The sequence below is a fragment of the Loxodonta africana genome, chromosome 7 (assembly GCF_030014295.1).
Source record: "Loxodonta africana isolate mLoxAfr1 chromosome 7, mLoxAfr1.hap2, whole genome shotgun sequence".
Lineage (NCBI taxonomy): Eukaryota > Metazoa > Chordata > Mammalia > Proboscidea > Elephantidae > Loxodonta > Loxodonta africana.
The window spans coordinates 89,498,668-89,519,211 of NC_087348.1; the positions used below are offsets into that span (position 1 = coordinate 89,498,668).

Here is a 20,544-nt window from a genome sequence, read left to right on the forward strand (position 1 = left end):
TTGCCTAATGCTGCTCTGTGATATTGATAACATAAATGTGCAAGTTTTATTGCCTCTTGGTGTTCATATTTGTTACCACTTTTTAATTCTTAATGAAAGAAACCTTTGAAAATTGCCCCTGTTTGGATATATTATCTAATACTTTATCAGACAGAAATTGCTAAGATTGGCATAATGGCACTCATGGGATTCCTTAGTATAACTGACAAAGACTAGCACAAATGATACTATCTTACCACAGCTTTGTGGACTAGAGGTCATTGAAAAGGTGATATTTGATCAGAGACCTGAGGACAGGAAGGAGTGAGGTTGGAAGCTACCTAGGGAAAGTTTCGAAGCAGAGGGAACAGGAAGTGTAATGTTCTGAAGGAGGATTTTCCGGGGGTTTTGAAGAATCCTAAGGAGGCCAAGATCTGCTGGAGCGGAGAGAGACGAGAATGAGATCAGAGAGGTAAAAAGACCCCAGATCTTGTATTGTCTTGAGACAGACCCCTGCAAGGATTTCAGCTGCATTCTGAGGACAATGGGAAGCCAATGAGAGGTGTTCAGCAGAGGAACAACCTGACCTGCCTATCTTTGAAAAGAAGCACTGTGGCTGCAGATGAGGACCATAAACTATGGCTGTAATGGGTGATAAAGGAGCCTGGAAGCAGGGAGACTAGGAGGCTATTGCAGCAATGCAGGTGAAGGATGATGGTGACTGTACCACAGGTAGCACGGGAGGTTGTGATAGAACCAGGGCTGGATAGGTTCTGAAGGTAAAGTTGACAGAATTTATTCATGGAGAGGATGTGGGTTGTGAGAGAAAGAAGAGAGTTGAGTCTGACTCCAAAACTCTGGCCTTATGTATCTTGTGTCTCTGGACACACCAGATGGATGGCCACCTCCACATGCAGACCTGATACTCTGTGTCTTCTGACAAGTGGAAACCAGAAAGACAGCTTTCTCTGGATCAAAGTCAAGCTCTCTGACAAAATCAAAATGGAAGATGAACCTCCTGTGGTTTTAGATATGACCCACAGTGAAGTTTGTCCAAGTGGACACTGGTCTGGTAAGGAACTTTAACTGGCCTGCCTGTGAGGCTGGCTATTCCTACGCCTGTGTTCTGACTTCTACTTCTTTTTATGGGAAACAACACTTTTAGACAGCACAACACAAAGTGGTAACTGTAGGAAAAAGACATTAAAGAATATACTGTTTCTTTAACCAGTTAAGAGGTGTGCACAGAGGGAGACCTCTCTGTTTAGTTAAACATGAAGATTCATCTTAGGCCATTTATAGCAATTTTGTTAAGGAGAAAAGAGAGAGAGTGTGGAAAATAGTAACAGGCTCACCTTAGCATGATTAATTTGAATCTTGCTCCCTGCCCTTCCTGAGCTTAGCTGATGTTGGTCACCTGCTGGGGCCCGTGGCCTGACCAGCCTCTATTCATGTGCACAAAATCTCAGGTGTTGTCAGAGGTTTTCAGATAGTAAAGTCACCTAAGCTGCTCAAGAAATTCCAAGGATTATTTCTCAGGACAAAGAACAAAAGCCAAATTACATTGAGAAAAGTTAATTTTTTTTTTTAGTTAAATTATTTCCACAGGGCAAACTTTAAGTGAATTTGCAGTTAACAAAGTCAACTCACAAAAAAGGTATTATACAATTGGGTAGTCACTGTCTCCGCTGTGTCTCCCTCTTCTTGTTTACGTGTTCTCAGGTGCATTCCACATTGGTCAGTAACTTTTGTGAATTTCACAATGTACTTAGAGAAATCTGTCAATTTCTCTGGTCCTCAGTGTCTCTCTTTTAACAATCCCCAGAATCATTCATTGATAACTGAATTCATGGGTGAATATCGCTTTGCCATATATCCGGCAATGACTATTGAGAACATGGAAGGAAAGGAAGGAAAATGTGCAAGAGAGCTGAATCCTCATCTATCATAGCAGTAAGGCCATAGAGAATGGCTAAAATTGATGAGTCAGAAATAATGGATTTAAACTTACCATTTCATAGAGGTTAATCACAGTAAAAATCCTAATAGAGTTGAGAGTGGTTATAGGAGATGAACAAAGGTATCCAGATGACTGCTGAGATTTTAATAAGCACTAAGGGCACATTTGGATCTTATCTACTCATCTGAAACTAAAGAGAATTTAGGGCAAGCTTCATAGAGACGTTCCCATTTCATTTGCTTCTCATGGCTTATTCAACAGGCATTCCTTCCTCACCTCTGAAGGGGTACAGGCTGAAACTACTGGTCCCTTCTACATCCAAAATTCTTCCCTTATGTCCCTGAAGCTCACATGGCTACTAACAGGCCCCACTCATGCTTTGTGCTGACTTGGAGGGAGACCAGCCATAGAGGAAAGAAAATAACTGAAAAAGTATCCTTTGTGTCTATTCTAGTTTCCCCCAATTGCTTGGTTCCACAGCCTACTATCTTGAGGCTTTCCAGGCATTAAGTCAGAAAGGAAAGACTTGGATTTGAATATTGTTCTACACATTTATGGCTGTGTGAACTTGGGCAAGAGGTTTACCCTCTACGATCCTCTGTGTCCTCATTTGTAAAAGAGGCCCCAAGTCTTGGTCTTTTTAATCGCCTCATAAGCATGTGGAATATGAATAATGAAAAAGGAAGACAGAAGAAGAATTGATACATTCAAATTGCGGTGTTGGTGATGAATATTGCTTACTTCAATGACTGCCATAACAGGGTACAAGTCAGTCTTAGGAGAAATACAACCAGAATGTTCCTAAGAAGCCGGAATGATGATAATTCAATTTGCTTCCTTTGGTTATATTATCAGGAAAGACCAACTAGTAGCAAAGAGGCAAGGAAACCTTTCCATGAGTTGGATTGTGCTCATTGCTACAACAATGCACACAAACTACTAATGATCAGGAAGATTGTGCAGGACTGGGCAATATGTTATCCTGTTATATATAAGGTCACGCTGAGTCAGAACCACTCCATAGCAACTAATGACAGCGTCATCAGTTGCTGTTTTAGGCTTCTGAGGTTTAAATGAGACAATGTAATTAAACATACTCAACACAAGGCTGGGTACACAATAGGTGTTTAATGAAGACTAGTAATGAATTATCAAGGTTTCCCTTCCCCTGGAGGGAAACCCTGGTGGCATAGTGGTTAAGTGCTATGGCTGCTAACCAAAAGGCCCGCAGTTTGAATCCACCAGGCCCTCCTTGGAAACTCTATGGGGCAGTTCTACTCCGTGCTATACGGTCACTGTGAGTTGGAATCAACTCAATGGCAGTCAGTTTGGTCTTTTTTTGGATTATCATATATACTTAATTTATACATTTTATTTTTTATACATAGTAATTTATAGGACCCTTTACTACAAAACTGTAAGGCAAGTCAATATAGAAATCTGATCAATTTAAGGGTCTAATCTCTAAAATGTTTAAAAAAAAAAAAGCAACTACAAAAAGACAAACAACCCAATCACAAAATGTGCAGAGTACATGAACAGAACCTTCACAGTTCCCATCCAGATATTATGTGCCATTTGGCATAATTGATATGTTATTTTTTTGTGGTCTGGGAAGCTCAAAAAATGTCCCCATGTAAATCAATGGTAATTACTTCTTCACTTTACACCACTTCAGCTTACAAAAATTTTCATAAGATCACTCTCCTTTGGAACAGCAGGGAAGACCTGTAGTAAGGGAGAATATGTTTTAATGTTACAGGGGAGAGTAAAGAAGTAAAGAAAAAAATATTTTAGACAGGTAGAGGCAAGAGTTGTATCAAAAAAAAAAATTTCATGGAGCTGTCATTTGTGATGAAACTAGAACAGTGGCTCAAATCTAGGCGTGATCTCACCCCAGGGAGCATACTGGGAGCACTAGGGTAGAAGATGAGGCTCAGTTTGGGGAAAGTCTTGAATGCCCAACTGAGCAGTTGGTACTTATTGGCTGTACTAGTGTCTTAGTTTCAAAGTGTTGCTAAAACAGAACTAGTACAAGAGGGTGGCTTTATTAAACTGAAATTTATTTCTTCCCTATTTTGAGACTAGAAGTCTAGACTACAAATCCAGTCTAGAAATCTAGGAGGACTCAGCTTAATTAAAGTGTCTGGTTTGCGTTCAGTTGATGTGAGGTAAGATCTTGCAGTCCTTAATTCAGGAGTTAAGACTAGACTAGATTTCTAGTCTCAAAGCTCATGTAGCCCAAAGCTCATATAGAAGCTCCTATTGCAGGCTCCCAAGTCCTAGCTGCTATCCTACTAAAACTGGGAGGATACAGCATATTATGGATTACAATTCTTCTACACCCCCTAACAAAATTTATATCTCATTCACTCCTTATATTGTCACTATGGGGCATAATTATAATCAGCTCTATCTGTCTACAACAAACAGACCTAAAATCCCTTATCACCTGCTCTTCAGTCAGCCGTAAAGCCCTAGTGATCATCACTGTTTTCATTCAAACACCATGAAGTTTTATACGAGTCACTGCCCTAATAATTGCTCATGGTCTAATCTCCTCTGTACTTTTCTACCTAGCTAAATTAACTACGAACGTATCCACAGCCAAACTATAATTTTAGCACGAGGCCTACAAACCTTTCTGCCACTAATAGCCATGTGATAACTCTTGGCCACACTAAGAAACATAGCACTACCAGCCTCAATTAACTTAATCAGAGAAGTATTTATCACCCTAGCATAATTTTCATGATTTAATTTTACTATTCTGCTCATAGGATTCAGCATACTAATTATCGCACTATACACACTTTACGTATTAATTACAATTCAACGAGGAGAAATTCCACACCAAGCCAAAGCCATCAAACCCTCATTTACCAGAGAAAATGCCCTAATAGCCCTCCATCTCATTCCCTTTCTAGTCCTGTCTCTAAATCCCAAAATTATCCTGGGATTTGTATACAGTAAACATAGTTTAATTAAAACATTAGATTGTGAATCTATTAACAAGAGCTAAAACCTTTTGGTTTACTGAGAAAGAACTGAGGAACTGCTAATTCCTTATACCATGTTTAACAATATGGCTTTCTTAACTTTTGAAGGATGGAAGTTATCCGTTGGTGTTGGAAAAAAAAAGAAAAACAAACCCAGTGCCATCGAGTCAATTCTGACTCATAATGACCCTATAGGATAGAGTAGAACTGCCCCATAGTCTTTCCAAGATGCGCCTGGCAGATCCGAGCAGCCAGCCCTTTGGTTAGCAGCCATAGCACTTAACCACTACACCACCAGGGTTTTAGGAACCAAAAAATTGGTACAACTCCAAAAAAAAGTAATTAATACATTCTCTACTTTCACTGAGACATCACTTATCATTCTAACTCTATCCATCATAATAACACCATCACAACTCTACAAAACACTTTCCCCACTATGTGAAAATAACTGTATATTATGCTTTTATAACCAGTACAATTCCAGCCCTAATATTCATTCAATGAAACCAAGAAGCTCTAACCTCTAACTGACATTGAATAACAGTCACACTCTAAAACTCTCCCTAGGCTTGAAACTAGATTATTTCTCCCTAGAGTTCATCCCTGTTGCACTTTTCATTACATGATCAATTACAGAATTTTTGCTATGATATGTATACTCAGACCTCTTCATTAACCAATTCTTCAAATAGCTACTACTATTCTTAGTCACTGTAATAATTCTATTAACTGCTAACTACTTATTCCAATTATTTGTTGGCTGAGAAGGGGTTAGCATCATATATTTCATGTTAATTGGCTGGTGATACAGACCAACCGACACTATCACAGCAACCCTACAGGCAGTCCTTTATAAGCCTGCTGGAGACGTAGGCTTCATTATAACAATGGCCTGATTTCTGCTCCACTCAAAGTCATAAGAACTCCAGCAAATCTTCCTAATTGACCTAAAAGAAGACTTACTCCCTCTCCTAGGCCTTTTACTAGCTTCAACAGGAAAATCAGCCCAATTCAGGCTTCACCTGTGATCTCCATCAGCTATAGAAGGGCCCACCCCAGTATGACCTCTACTTCATTCTAGTGCAATAGTACTAGCAGTATTTCTCCTCATCTGCTTCCATCCACTCACAGAAAATAATCCCTCCATTCAAACCCTATGTCTAGGTGCCATCACCACCCTATTCAGAGCCCTCTGAGCCCTTAAACAAAAAGACATTTAAAAAAATTATTGATTTCTCCAGCCAAGAAGGCCTAATGATACTCACCATTGGAATTAACCAACCCCAGTAGCCTTCCTCCGCATCTGCACACATACATTTTTTAAAGCAATATTATTTCTATGCTCTGGTTCTATCATTCACAGACAAAACGATGAACAAGATATGTGCAAAATAGGAGGACTTTATAAAACTATACCTTTTACTACAGCAGCTCTCATCATCAGTAGCATAGCATAACAGGCATTCCATTCCTGACAGGCTTCTACTCAAAAGACCTTATCATTGAAGCGGCAAACACGTCTTATACCAACACCTGAGCTCTATCAATTGCCCTTATAGCCACATCCATAACAGCAATCTACAGCACCCGAATCATCTTTTTCGTCTTATCGGACAACCAGGATTCTCTACACTAATCCAAATTAAAGAAAAAAAACCCTTCCTCTTTAGTACCATCAAATGACTAACACTCGGCAGTATTTTAGCCGGTTATATTATATCAACAAACATCGTCCCATCCACAGTACTACAAAGAACCATGCCTAACTATCTAAAATTTATAGCCTTAGCAGTTACCTTACTAGGATTCATACTAGCTATAGAACTAAACTCCATAACATATAATCTAAAATTCGATTTTCCTCTCTACCCACATAAATTCTCAAACATACTAGGGTATTGAACAAACGATCATTCACTCTTCTCCATCTTACCTCAGCCTTCATATAAGCCAAAAGCTATCATCAACAATTATAGACCTAATCTGATTAGAAAAAACTATTCGCAAAAACCTAGAATCTATACAAACACAGCTGCCACTCTAGCGTCAAAACCAAAAGGCCTATTCAAACTAAATTTTCTTTCATTTCTACTATTCATAGTCTCAGGCCTATTTATCATCCTATAACATTCTCAGGTTATCTCAATTATAATGAAAACACCAACAGACAATGCCCACCCAGCTATCATTACTAGTCAACACCGATAATCTTATCATGACGACCCACCAGGGTAATCTTCATGAATAAACCCAATTTCTTCACTGTTAAAAATTATTCGGGGAGAGAACGAGCAACCACGGGGAAGCAGCGACTGTTTTCGGAGCCTGGAGTCAGCGTCCCAGTCAGAAAACCTTGGTGCCGGGTTTTGGACTTGGCGCAGGGGAGCTGAGCACGGCATCCTAAGATGGCGCAAACACGGGATGCAGCCCTAGCCCCCAGAAGTGACCTCAGGGGAAGCCTAGCCAGTGCACACAGGCAGTGCAGTGACACGCCTGACAGAAGCAGAAGTCACAGGGAGGCAGCGACTAGTTTTGGAGCCTGGAGTGAGGCATCCCAGATGGGGAACCTTGGCGCTGGGCTTTGGACTGGGAGCGGAGGAACTGGCCACAGCATCTGAGACAGCACAAGCACAGGATGCAGGCCAGACCCTCGGGGGCAATCTTGACCCAGCCAGGCAATCTCGACACAGGCTATACGCCCCTTGGGAATCACAGATAAAACAGTCCTCACCAAGCAACATAAGTAACTTTGTCTATATTCCTGGGTGCTACTCTTTCCTATCTATCTGATCTCTCCCCTCCCCTTCCCAGGCGGCTTCATTAACACTGGAATTTCCTGGGCCAGAGAGTGAAGTGCTCTGTGGTTTTTTTTTTTGGTCTTTTCCTAACCCATTGTCCTGCCCTGAGAGAGGAGCTACAAAAAACCCAGGGACCAAAAATCCTTCACTGACTTCCCAAAATTGGACTGAAACTAGAGAACCAGCTCCAGCCAAGAATATGAGAGATCCACAGTCTTGGGCTTTCATCCCTACAGGGAACAAGGTGGCTATTATACTGCAAAGGCAATTCTGAGAGTGATCTGACTGTAACTGTTTTAGCGGATTACTGGAAAGACAAGTTTCCCAGGTCTAATATCTCTACCTATTAAACAGAGCCCTCACTGACCCACAACAGGGAACTGAGGGCTGAAGCTCCACCCAAACCACCTAGCCTCCTGCCATAGGGGTCTGAGGATAGTGACACCTACCAATCTGTAGAGGTACATGTATTGGGTGCCTAAGGTACAGCTGCAGAGCCCACCCACCAAAATGCTTTAGGAATAGAGACACACCTACCTCACTGGCACTTTGGGGGAGCCTGTCAGCATCCTGCTCCCCCTGGAGTGTGACCCCCTCCTGCTACTAGAATCTGGTGCACACAACATCACCACTACTCCTCTAAGTGAATAGGTGACAGTCTAAACCACACACTTGGTGACCCAAAATCAGATTCTACTCAAGAATAGTGAATAGACTCTTAGGCTTATATATCTGGCAACAGCCCAAACCAGCTGGTAATAGGACATAAGTGATTCAAAGGCTACAACAATCAAGACAGCACAATCTAGTAGTTCATCTACATATATTTAAAGAAAACAAAACAAGATAAGACTCAGTGACCAAATATAAAATAAACCATTACAATATCTTAGAGATGGCTCGGAAACAGCAGTAGATATCAAACCACATAAAGAAGCAGACCATGATTGCTTCTACAATTCCCCAAACTAAAGAATCAAAATCTTTCCCAAATGAAGATACAATCCTCGAATTGCCAGATGCAGAATGTATAAAACTAATTTACAGAATGCTTCAAGATACCAGTGATGACCTCAGAAATGAAATAAGGCAATCTACAGAAAAGGTCAAGGAACACACTGATAAAGCAGTTGAAGAAATCAAAAAGATTATTCAAGAACATAGTGGAAAAATTAATAAGCTGCAAGAATCCATAGACAGACAGTATTCTGAAATCCAAAAGATTAACAGTAAACTTACAGAATTAGCACAATAGGAAGTCAGAAGAGCAAAATCGAGCAACTGGAATGCAGAATGGGGGAGTTGGAGGATAAAACAATTGACACCAATATAGTTGAAGACAAATCAGATAAAAGAATTAAAAAAAATGAAGAAACCCTGAGAATCATGTGGGACTCTATGAAGAAGAATAACTTGTGTGTGATTGGAGTTCCAGAACAGGGAGGGATAACAGAAAATACAGAGAGAATAGTTGAAGATCTGTTGGCAGAAAACTTCCCTGACATCATGAAAGATGAAAGCATATCTATCCAAGATGCTCATTGAACCCCATTAAAGATTGATCCAAAAAGAAAATCACCAAGGCACATTATCATCAAACTTGCCAAAACCAAAGATAAAGAGAACATTTTAAAAGCAGCCAGGGATAAAATAAAAGTCATCTACAAAGGAGAATCAATAAGAATACGTTCAGACTACTCAGCAGAAACCATGCAGTCAAGAAGGCAATGGAATGACGTATACAGAGCAGTGAAGGAGAAAAACTGCCAGCCAAAGATCATATATCCAGAAAAACTCTCTCTCAAATATGAAGGTGAAATTAAAATATTTACAGATAAACACAAGCTTAGAGAATTTGCAGAAACCAAACCAAAGCTACAAGAAATACTAAAGGAAATTGTTTGGTCAGAAAATCAATTATATCAGATACCAACACAACACAAGGTCACAGAACAGAACATCCTGATATCAACTCAAATAGGGAAATCACAAAAACAAATTAAGATTAATTTTAAAAAGAAAAAAACGCTCAAAACAGGGAATCATTGAAGTCAATATGTAAAAGATCACAATAATCAAAAAGAGGGACTAAATATAGGAGGCATAGAACTGCCATATGGAGAGGAAAACAAGGCGATATAGGGCAATACAAGTTAGGTTTTTACTTAGAAAAATAGGGGTAAATATTAAGGTAACCACAAAGAGGTCTAACAATTCCATAACTCAAATGAAAACCAAGAAAAACATAATGACTCAGCAACCATAAATTCAACTATGATGAAAATGAGGAACACACAATTTACAAAGAAAAATTTCTCAGCACAAAAAAGAGGAAAAATAAAATTGTCAACAACACACACAAAAGGCATCAAAATGACACCACTAAACACACACTTATCTATAAGTACGCTGAATGTAAATGGACTAAATGCACCAATAAAGAGACAGAGAGTCTCAGACTGGGTAAAGAAACACGATCCGTCCATATGCTGCCTATAAGAGACACACCTTAGGCTTAGAGACACAAACAAAAACTCAAAGGACAGAAGAAAATGCACCAAGCAGACAACAAGCAAAAAAGAGCAGGAGTAGCAATATTAATTTCTGACAAAGTAGACTTTAAGTTAAATCCACCACAAAGGATAAAGAAGGACACTACATGATGATTAAAGGGACAATTGACCAGGAAGATATAACCCTATTAAATATTTATGCACCCAATGACAGGGCTGCAAGATATATAAAACAAACTTTAACAGAACTGAAAAATGAGATAAACACCTCCACAATTATAGTAGGAGACTTCAACACACCACTTTCGGAGAAGGATAGGACTTCCAGTAAGAATCTCAATAGACACATGGAAGACTTAATTGCTACAGCCAACCAACTTGACCTCATAGACCTATACAGAACACTCCACCCAACACCTGCAAAGTATCCTTTATTTTTTCTAATGCACATGAAACATTCTCTAGAATAGATCACATATTAAGTCATAAGACAAACCTTTGCAGAATCCAAAACATTGAAATATTACAAAGCATCTTCTCACACCACAAGGCCATAAAAGTGGAAATCAATAACACAAAAATCAGGGAAAAGAAATCAAATACTTGAAAACTGAACAGTACCCTGCTCAAAAAAGACTGGGTTATAGAAGACATTAAGGAAGGAATAAAGAAATTCATAGAAGGCAACGAGAATGAAAACACTTGCGATCAAAACCTCTGGGGCACACAAAAGCAGTGCTCAGAGGTCAATTTATATCAATAAATGCACACATACACAAAGAAGAAAAAGCCCAAATCAGAGAACTGTCCCTTCAACTTGAACAAATAGAAAGCAAGCAACAAAAGAATCCATCAGGCACCAGAAGAAAACAAATAATAAAAATTAGAGCACAATTAAATGAATTAGAGAACAGAAAAACAATTGAAAGAATTAACAAAGCCAAAAGCTGGTTCTATGAAAAAATTAACAAAATTGATAAACCATTGGCCAGACTGACTAAAGAAATATAGGAAAGGAAACAAATAACCCAAATAAGAAATGAGATGGTCCATATCACAACAGACCCAACTGAAATTAAAAGAATCATATCAGATTATTACAAAAAATTGTACTCTAACAAATTTGCAAACCTAGAAGAAATGGATGAATTCCTAGAAAAACACTACCTACCTAAATTAACACAACCGGAAGTAGAACAACTAAATAGACCCATAACAAAAAAAGAGCTTGAAAAGGTAATCAAAAAACTCTCAACAAAAAAAAGCCCTGGCCCGGACGACTTCACTGCAGAGTTCTAACAAACTTTCAGAGAAGAGGTAACACCACTACTACTAAAGGTATTTCAAAGCATAGAAAATGATGGAATACTACCTAACTCATCCTATGAAGCCACCATATCCCTGATACCAAAACCAGGTTAAAAAAAAAAAAAAAAAAGGCACCACAAAAAAAGAAAATTACAGACATATATCCCTAATGAACTTAGATGCAAAAATCCTCAACAAAATTCTAGCCAATAGAATTCAACAACATATCAAAAAAATAATCTACCACGATCAAGTGGGATTTATACCAGTTATGCAAGGTTTGTTTAATATTAGAAAAACCATTAATGTAATCCACCATATAAATAAAACAAAAGACAAAAACCACATGATCTTATCAATTGATGCAGAAAAGGCATTTGACAAAGTCCAACACCCATTCATGATAAAAACTCTCAGCAAAATAGGAATTGAAGAAAAATTCCACAACACAATAAAGGGCATCTATACAAAACCAACCAACAGCCAACATCTTTAAAAATGGAGACAGCCTGAAAGCATTTCCCTTGAGAACGGGAAGCAGACAAGGATGCCCTTTATCACCGTTCTTATTCAACATTGTGCTAGAGGTCCTAGCCAGAGCAATTAGGCTAGACAAAGGAATAAAGGGCATCCAGATTGGCAAGGAGGAAGTAAAATTATCTCTATTTGCAGAAGACATGATCTTATACACAGAAAACCCTAAGGAATCCTCCACAAAACTACTGAAACTAATAGAAGAGTTCGGCAGAGTCTCAGGTTACAAGAAAAGCATACAAAAATCACTTGGATTCCTCTACATCAACAAAAAGAACATCGAAGAGGAAATCACCAAATCAATACCATTCACAGTAACCCCCAAGAAGATAAAATACTTAGGAATAATTCTTACCAAAGATGTAAAAGACCTATAAAAAGAAAACTACAAAGTACTAGTGCAAGAAACTAAAAGGGACCTACATAAGTGGAAAAACATACCTTGCTCATGGATAGGAAGACTTAACGTAGTAAAAATGTTTATTCTACCAAAAGCCATCTATACATACAATGCACTTCTGATCCAAATTCCAATGACTTTTTTTAATGTGATGGAGAAACAAATCGCCAACTTCATATGGAAGGGAAAGAAGAATCGGATAAGCAAAGCATTACTGAAAAAGAAGAAGAAAGTGGGAGGCCTCACTCTACCTGATTTTAGAACCTATTATACAGCCACAGTAGTCAAAACAGCCTGGTACTGGTACAACAACAGGCACATAGACCAATGGAACAGAATTGAGAACCCAGATATAAATCCATCCGTGTACGAGCAGCTGATATTTGACAAAGGCCCAGTGTCAGTTAATTGGGGAAAAGATAGTCTTTTTAACAAATGGTGCTGGCATAACTGGATATCCATTTGCAAAAAAATGAAACAGGACCCATACCTCACACCATGCACAAAAACTAACTCCAAGTGGATCAAAGACCTAAACATAAAGACTAAAACGATAAAGATCATGGAAGAAAAAATAGGGACAACGTTAGGAGCCCTAATACAAGGCATAAACAGAATACAAAACATTACCAAAAATGATGAAGAGAAACCAGATAACTGGGAGCTCCTAAAAATCAAACACCTATCCTCATCTAAAGACTTCACCAAAAGAGTAAAAAGACAGATTGGGAAAGAATTTTCAGCTATGACATCTCCGACCAGCGCCTGATCTATAAAATCTATATGATTCTGTTAAAACTCAACCACAAAAAGACAAACAACCCAATCAAGAAGTGGGCAAAGGATATGAACACGCGCTTCACTTAAGAAGATATTCAGGCAGCTAACAGATACATGAGAAAATGCTCTCGATCATTAGCCATTAGAGAAATGCAAATTAAAACTACGATGAGATTCCATCTCACTCCAACAAGGCTGGCATTAATCCAAAAAACTCAAAATAATAAATGTTGGAGAGGCTGCGGAGAGATTGGAACTCTTATACACTGCTGGTGGGAATGTAAAATGGTACAACCACTTTGCAAATCTATCTGGCGTTTTCTTAAAAAGTTAGAAATAGAACTACCACACAACCCAGAAATCCCACTCCTCGGAATATACCCTAGAGAAATAAGAGCCTTTACGCGAACAGATATATGCACACCATGTTTATTGCAGCTCTGTTTACAATAGCAAAAAGCTGGAAGCAACCAAGGTGTCCATCAACGGATCAATGGTTAAATAAATTGTGGTATATTCACACAATTTATCATCAATAAAGAACAGTGACGAATCTGTGAAACATTTCATAACATGGAGGAACCTGGAAGGCATTATGCTGAGTGAAATTAGTCAGATGGAAAAAGGCAAATATTGTATAAGACCACTAGTATAAGATCTTGAGAAATAGTATAAACTGAGAAGAACACATTCTTTTGTGGTTACAAGGGGGGAGGGACGGAGGGTGGGAGAGGGTTATTTACTGATTAGTTAGTAGATAAGAACTACTTTAGGTGAAGGGAAGGACAATACTCAATACAGGAAAGGTCAGCTCAACTGGACTAGACCAAAAGCAAAGAAGTTTCCAGGATAGACTGAATGCTTCAAAGGTCAGTGGAGCAAGAGCGGGGGTTTGGGGACTATGGCTTAAGGGGACTTCTAAGTCAATTGGCAAAATAATTCTATTATGAAAACATTCTGCATCCCACTTTGAAATGTGGCATCTGGGGTCTTAAATGCTAACAAGCGGCCATCTAAGATGCATCAATTGGTCTCAACCCACCTGGAGCAAAGGAGAATGAAGAACACCAGGGTCACATGATAACTATGAGCCCAAGAGACAGAAAGGGCCACATGAACTAGAGACCTACATCATCCTGAGACCAGAAGACCCAGATGGTGCCCGGCCACAACCGATGACTGCCCTGACAGGGAGCCCAACAGAGAAACCCTAAAGGAGCAGGAGAACAGTGGGATGCAGACCCCAAATTCTCATAAAAAGACCAGACTTAATGGTCTGAGTGAGACTAGAGGAATCCCGGTGGTCATGGTCCCCAAACCTTCTCTTGGCCCAGGACAGGAACCATCCCCGAAGACAACTCATCAGACATGGAAGGGACTGGACAACGGGTTGGAGAGAGATGCTGATGAAGAGTGAGCTACTTGTATCAGGTGGACACTTGAGACTGTGTTGGCGTCTCCTGTCTGGAGGGGAGATGGGAGGGTAGAGAGGGTTAGAAAATGGGAAAACGGTCACAAAAGGAGAGACTGGAAGGAGGGAGCAGGCTGACTCATTAGGGGGAGAGTAAATGGGAGTATGTAGTAAGGTGTATGTAAGTTTATATGTGAGAGACTGACTTGATTTGTAAACTTTCACCTAAAGCACAATAAAAATTATTTAAAAAAAATTATTCAGTTCACTAAGTTATTTGAATCACAGCACAGTAACTCAAACCCCTCACCACCTAATAATCATAGCAGCACAAGCCTTTCTATTAATAACCCCACAAGTAATGCACTCAAAACTACTGTATTTGACCCTCAAGCCTCAGGGTACTCCTCAGTGGCCATAGCAGTAGTGTAACCAAAAAGCACCATCATCCCACCCAAATAAACTAAAAACATTACCAATGCCAAAAAAGACCCTCTGAAGCTTATAGTAATTCCACACTCTACCCTGCCACTCACAATGAAACCCAATCCCCCATAAATAGGAAAAGGCTTAGAAGAAAATCCAACGAATCCCACCACAAGAAGTACACTCATAATAAAAACAGCATACATCACTATTCTTACATGGGCTATAACACGACTAAAAAACAAACAAAAATATAACCACGACTAATGACCTGAAAAATCACAGTTGTATTTCAACTACAAGAACACTTAATGACCAACATTCGAAAATCCCACCCACTAATAAATTTTTTTAATCAAAATTATCAATCACTCCTTCATTGACCTCCTGGCTCCATCAAACATCTCAGCATGAAGAAACTTCGGCTCACTCCTAGGACCATGGCTGATGAAATCCTAACAGGATTATTCTTAGCCATACACTACATGTCAGACACAACATCCGCATTGTCATCTGTCACTCATATTTGCCGAGATGTCAACTATGGCTAAATTGTGCAATATTTACATGCCGGTGGAGCATCCATATTCTTCATCTGCCTATATGCACACATCGGACAACCCATTTACTACGGCTCTTATTTCCTTCAGAAACTTGAAACATTGGCATTATCCTATTAGTCACAGTTATAGCCACTGCCTTTATAGCTATGTACTTCCATGAGGACAAATATCATTCTGAGGTGCAACTGTACTTACAAACCTTCTCTGAGCAGTCCCACACATTAGTACAAACCTAGTCATAAGAGTCTGAGGAGGCTTTTCAGTAGACAAAGCAACCCTAACCCAGTTCTTTGCCTTCCACTTTATCCTCCCATTCATTGTAACCCGGTTAGCAGCAGTCCATCTACTTTTTCCTTCACAAAACAGGCTCTAACAACCTCTTAGGTTTAATCTCAGACTCAGACAAAATTCCATTTCACCCCTACTAAACTATTAAAGACCTTTTAGGATTTTTTTCTTCATCCTTTTACTGTTTATCCTAGCCCTATTCTTTCCAGACGTATTAGGAGACCCTGACAATTACACACCAGCCTACCCACTAAGCATTCCAGCCCATATCAAACCTGAATGGTACTTTTAACTTGCTTAAGCTATCCTGTGATCTATCCCAAACATACTAGGAGCTCAAGCCCCAGTATTGTCCATTCTTATTTTAGCACTTATGCCGTTACTGCACACATCTAAATAATGAAGCATAGCATTTAGACCACTTAGCCAAATCCTATTCTGAATTCTAGTAGCAGGCTTAATCACACATACGCAAATTGGCAGACAGCCAGTAGAACACCCTTATATCATCACTGGCCAACTGGCCTCGGTTTTATTCTTCTCTATCATCTTAATCCTTATACCAGTTGCTGGACTAATTGAAAATAACCTCCTCAAATGAATGCCCTTACAGTATAACAAATTACAACTGTCTTGTAAATCATAAAGGAAAACTCATCCTCTAAGGATATTCAGGAAAGAAGCCTGTCACCTCACCATCAGCACCCAAAGTTGAAATTCTCTTTAAACTATTCCGTGCTTATATAAATATTCACTATGTACATCATGCATTATGTGTATTCCCCCACATATAGTACCATTTACGTTTAATCTTGCATACCTCATACTATGTATAATCGTGCACCACACTGTTTACCCCATGCGTATAAAAAAGGACATACTATTCATGTTAACGGTCTACGTATGATAATTACCCATTAATCTACTGTAACCATGACTATTACACTCCCATGTATTCTCTAGAATTGCATAGTACATCTAAGTCCTTGGTCGTACATAGCACATCACTGGGAAAGCTCTAGTCGCCATGCTTACCACCTCCCAAGCCTGTTTCTCAATCACCTACCTCCAAGAAACCAGCAACCCACCCAAATCACGCTCTTCTTCTCTCCCTGGCCCCATCAATCGTGTGGGTTTCTATACTGAATCTATACCTGACATCTGGTTCTTTTTTCAGGGTCATCTCACCTAAAATCGCCCACTCTTTCCCTCAAATAAGACATCTCAATGGACTAATGACTAATCAGCCCACAATCATAACCGTGGTGTCATGCATTTGGTATCTATTTAATTTGGGGGATGCTGCGACTCAGTTATGGCTGTCTGAGGCCCTAACACAGTCAAGCAGCTTGTAGCTGAGCTTAAATTGAATATTACACTCTGGCATGTAGATTAAAAAAAAAAAAACCAAACCCAATGCCATCAAGTCGATTCCTACTCACATCGACCCTATAGGACAGAGTAGAACATAAGGTGCTATTCAGTCAATGCTTGAGGACACAGAAATTTTTAAACCTAAATTCCCAGCACTTACGCATATGCATACATAAAACTATTATGCAACTATCTAATGCAAACCCCCCTACCCTCCTTCATTACTCTTAACTCAGTTTCTATAAGCATATTTTTTTATCTTGTCAAACCCCAAAAGCAAGATTATACTATAGATGAAATTAAGAGCATGGCTAAATAAACAAACAAGATCAATCACCAACCAATAGAAATAACTATTTTCACTCTAATACTAATGTGCCACTTTAAATAATTTATTTTCTTTTTAAGAGCTATGTCCCTAGATCTAAATTTATAAACTTTTAGATTTGCTTGATAATAGCTCCTACTTCACCCTGCACCTGTTACTAAGACATATTATACACTCCCTCCTCCCCCCCCGTTAATGTAGCTTAAAACAAAAGCAAGGTGCTGAAAACACCTGGATGAGTTACCCCAACTCCATAAACACAAAGGTTTGGTCCTAGCCTTTTTATTTGTTGTTAGTAAATTTATACATGCAAGTATCCGCCCACCAGTGAGAATGCCCTTCAGATCGTTATCAGAAGGGGCTGGTATCAAGCACACACCAGTATAGCTCAGTAATGGCTTGTTCCACCACACCCCCATGGGATACAGCAGTAACAAAAATTTAGCTATTAATGAAAGTTAGACTAAGTTATACTACAATAGGATGGTCAATTTTGTGCCAGCCACCACGGTAATAGGATTAACCCGAATTAATAAATAACGGCGTAAAGCGTGTTAAGAGCAAGATAAAATAAAGTTAAATTTTACCTAAGCTGTAAAAAGCCAATGATAAAGTGAAGACAATCTACGAAAGTGACTTTAACAACTCTGAATACATAATAGCTAAGACACAAACAGGGATTAGATACTCCACTATGCTTAGCCCTAATCCTTGGTAACTACTAACAAAGTTATTCGCCAGAGAACTACTAGCTAAAGTTTAAAACTCAAAGGACTTGGTGATGCTTTATATCCATCTAGAGGAGCCTGTCCCCATAATAGATAAACCCCGATAAACCTTACCACCACTTGCTAATTCAGTCTATACACCACCATCTTCAGCAAACCCTTAAAAGGTACTAAAGGAAGCTCAATAAAAAAAGGAAGCTCAATAGTTGCCATAAAAAAGTTAGGTCAAGGTGTAGCCTATGTGGTGGTCCAAGATGGGCTACATTTTCTACCTCAGGATATACTAACAAACATCATTATGAAATAATGACTGAAGGATGATTTTGTAGTAAATTAAGAATAGAGAGCTTAATTGAATTAGGCCTTGAAGAATGCACACACCACTCCTCACCCTCCTCAAATGTTTTTAACTACGTAATCATATGATAAGCCTAAACAAGTATGGGAGGAGACAAATCGTAACAAGGTAAGCATACTGGAAAGTGTGCTTGGATAACTCAAAGTATAGCTTCGTATAAAGTGTCTGGCCTACACCGAGAAGATTTCATCTTATACTTACATTTGAACCAAACCTAGCCCAACAAACCCTACACTCAACTTCCATAACACTGTATATTAAAACATTTATTTACCAAATAGGAGATAGAAATTTTACTTTGGTGCTACAGAGACAGTACTGCAAGGGAATGATGAAAGACAAATTTATAGTACAAAACAGCAAAGATTAACCCTTGTACTTTACGCATAATGAATTAACTAGAACAATCTGACATAGAGAACTGTAGCCAGAAACCCTGAAACCAGGCGACCTACCTATGAGCAGTCTCTGGGACTAACTCATCTATGTGGCAAAATAGTGAGAAGACTTATAGGTAGAGGTGAAAAGCCAACCAAGCCTGATGATAGCTGGTTGTCCAGGATAGAATTTTAGTTCTACCTAAAATTTACCAAAAGAAATAAAGTAATCCTAAGGTAAATTTTAGAGCTATGCAAATGAGGTACAGCTCTTTTGATTCAGGATAAAACCTTAACTAGAGAGTAACAATAATTTCAATAGTTGGCCTAAAAGCAGGTATCAGTTAAGAAAGTGTTAAAGCTCAATAACCACTTACATTAAAAATACCAAAAATTAACTGACCTCCTCCTAGATATAACACTGGACTAATCTATATAAATAGAAGAAATAATGTTAATTTAAGTAACAAGAACTATTTCTCCCTGCACAAGCTTATATCAGACCGAATGCCCACTGATAGTTAACAATCCAATAATTAGATCCATAAATAAGTTCTTTATTACAGTCATTGTTAGCCCAACACAGGTGTGCTTCAAGGGAAAGATTAAAAGAAGTAAAAGGAACTCGGCAAAGACCAAATCCCACCTGTTTACCAAAATCACTTCTAGCATTATTAAGATTTGAGGCACTGCCTGCCCAGTGACAGATGTTAAATGGCTATGGTACTCTGACCATGCAAAGGTAGCATAATCATTTGTTCCTTAAATGGGGACTTGTATGAATGGCCACACGAGGGTTTAACTGTCTCTTCTAATCAGTGAAATTGACTTTCTTGTGACGACACGAGAATATATATATAAGACTAGGAGACCCTATGGAGCTTAAGTTAATTAATTCAGCTATAATTCCACTAGCCTACAAGGCATAACCAGACACTGCAACGAATTAAAAATTTTGGTTGGGGTGAACTCAGAGAGTAAACTAACCTCTGGATGATATTATAATCTAGACGTAACCAGTCAAAATTTATAAATCCCTCAATGACCCAATACCTGATCAATGGAACAAGTTACTCTAGGGATAACAGTGCAATTCTATTTTAGAGTCCCTATTTTTTTTTTTTTATCAATAGTAGGGTTTATGACCTTGATGTTGGATCAGGACATCCTAATGGTGCAGCCGCTATTAAAGTTTTGTTTGATCAAGGACTAAAGTCCTACATGATCTGAGTTCAGACGGAGTAATCCAGGTCGGTTTCTATCTATAGACAATTTCTCCCAGTAAGAAAGGATAAGAGAAATGGGGCCAACTCTGCTAAAGATCTCTGAACTAAATTTATGAAGTAATCTCAGTTTAGATAAGTAAATTTACCCTGCCCAAAACCAGGCCTTGTTAGGATGGCAGAGCCTGGTTATG

General features: G+C 38.9%; 1 pseudogene; it reads left to right on the forward strand.

Annotated features, from left to right (window-relative positions):
* Positions 1-876: 876 nt before the first annotated feature.
* Positions 877-6,940, forward strand: LOC111747672 (NADH-ubiquinone oxidoreductase chain 5-like; annotated as a pseudogene).
* Positions 6,941-20,544: the final 13,604 nt, after the last annotated feature.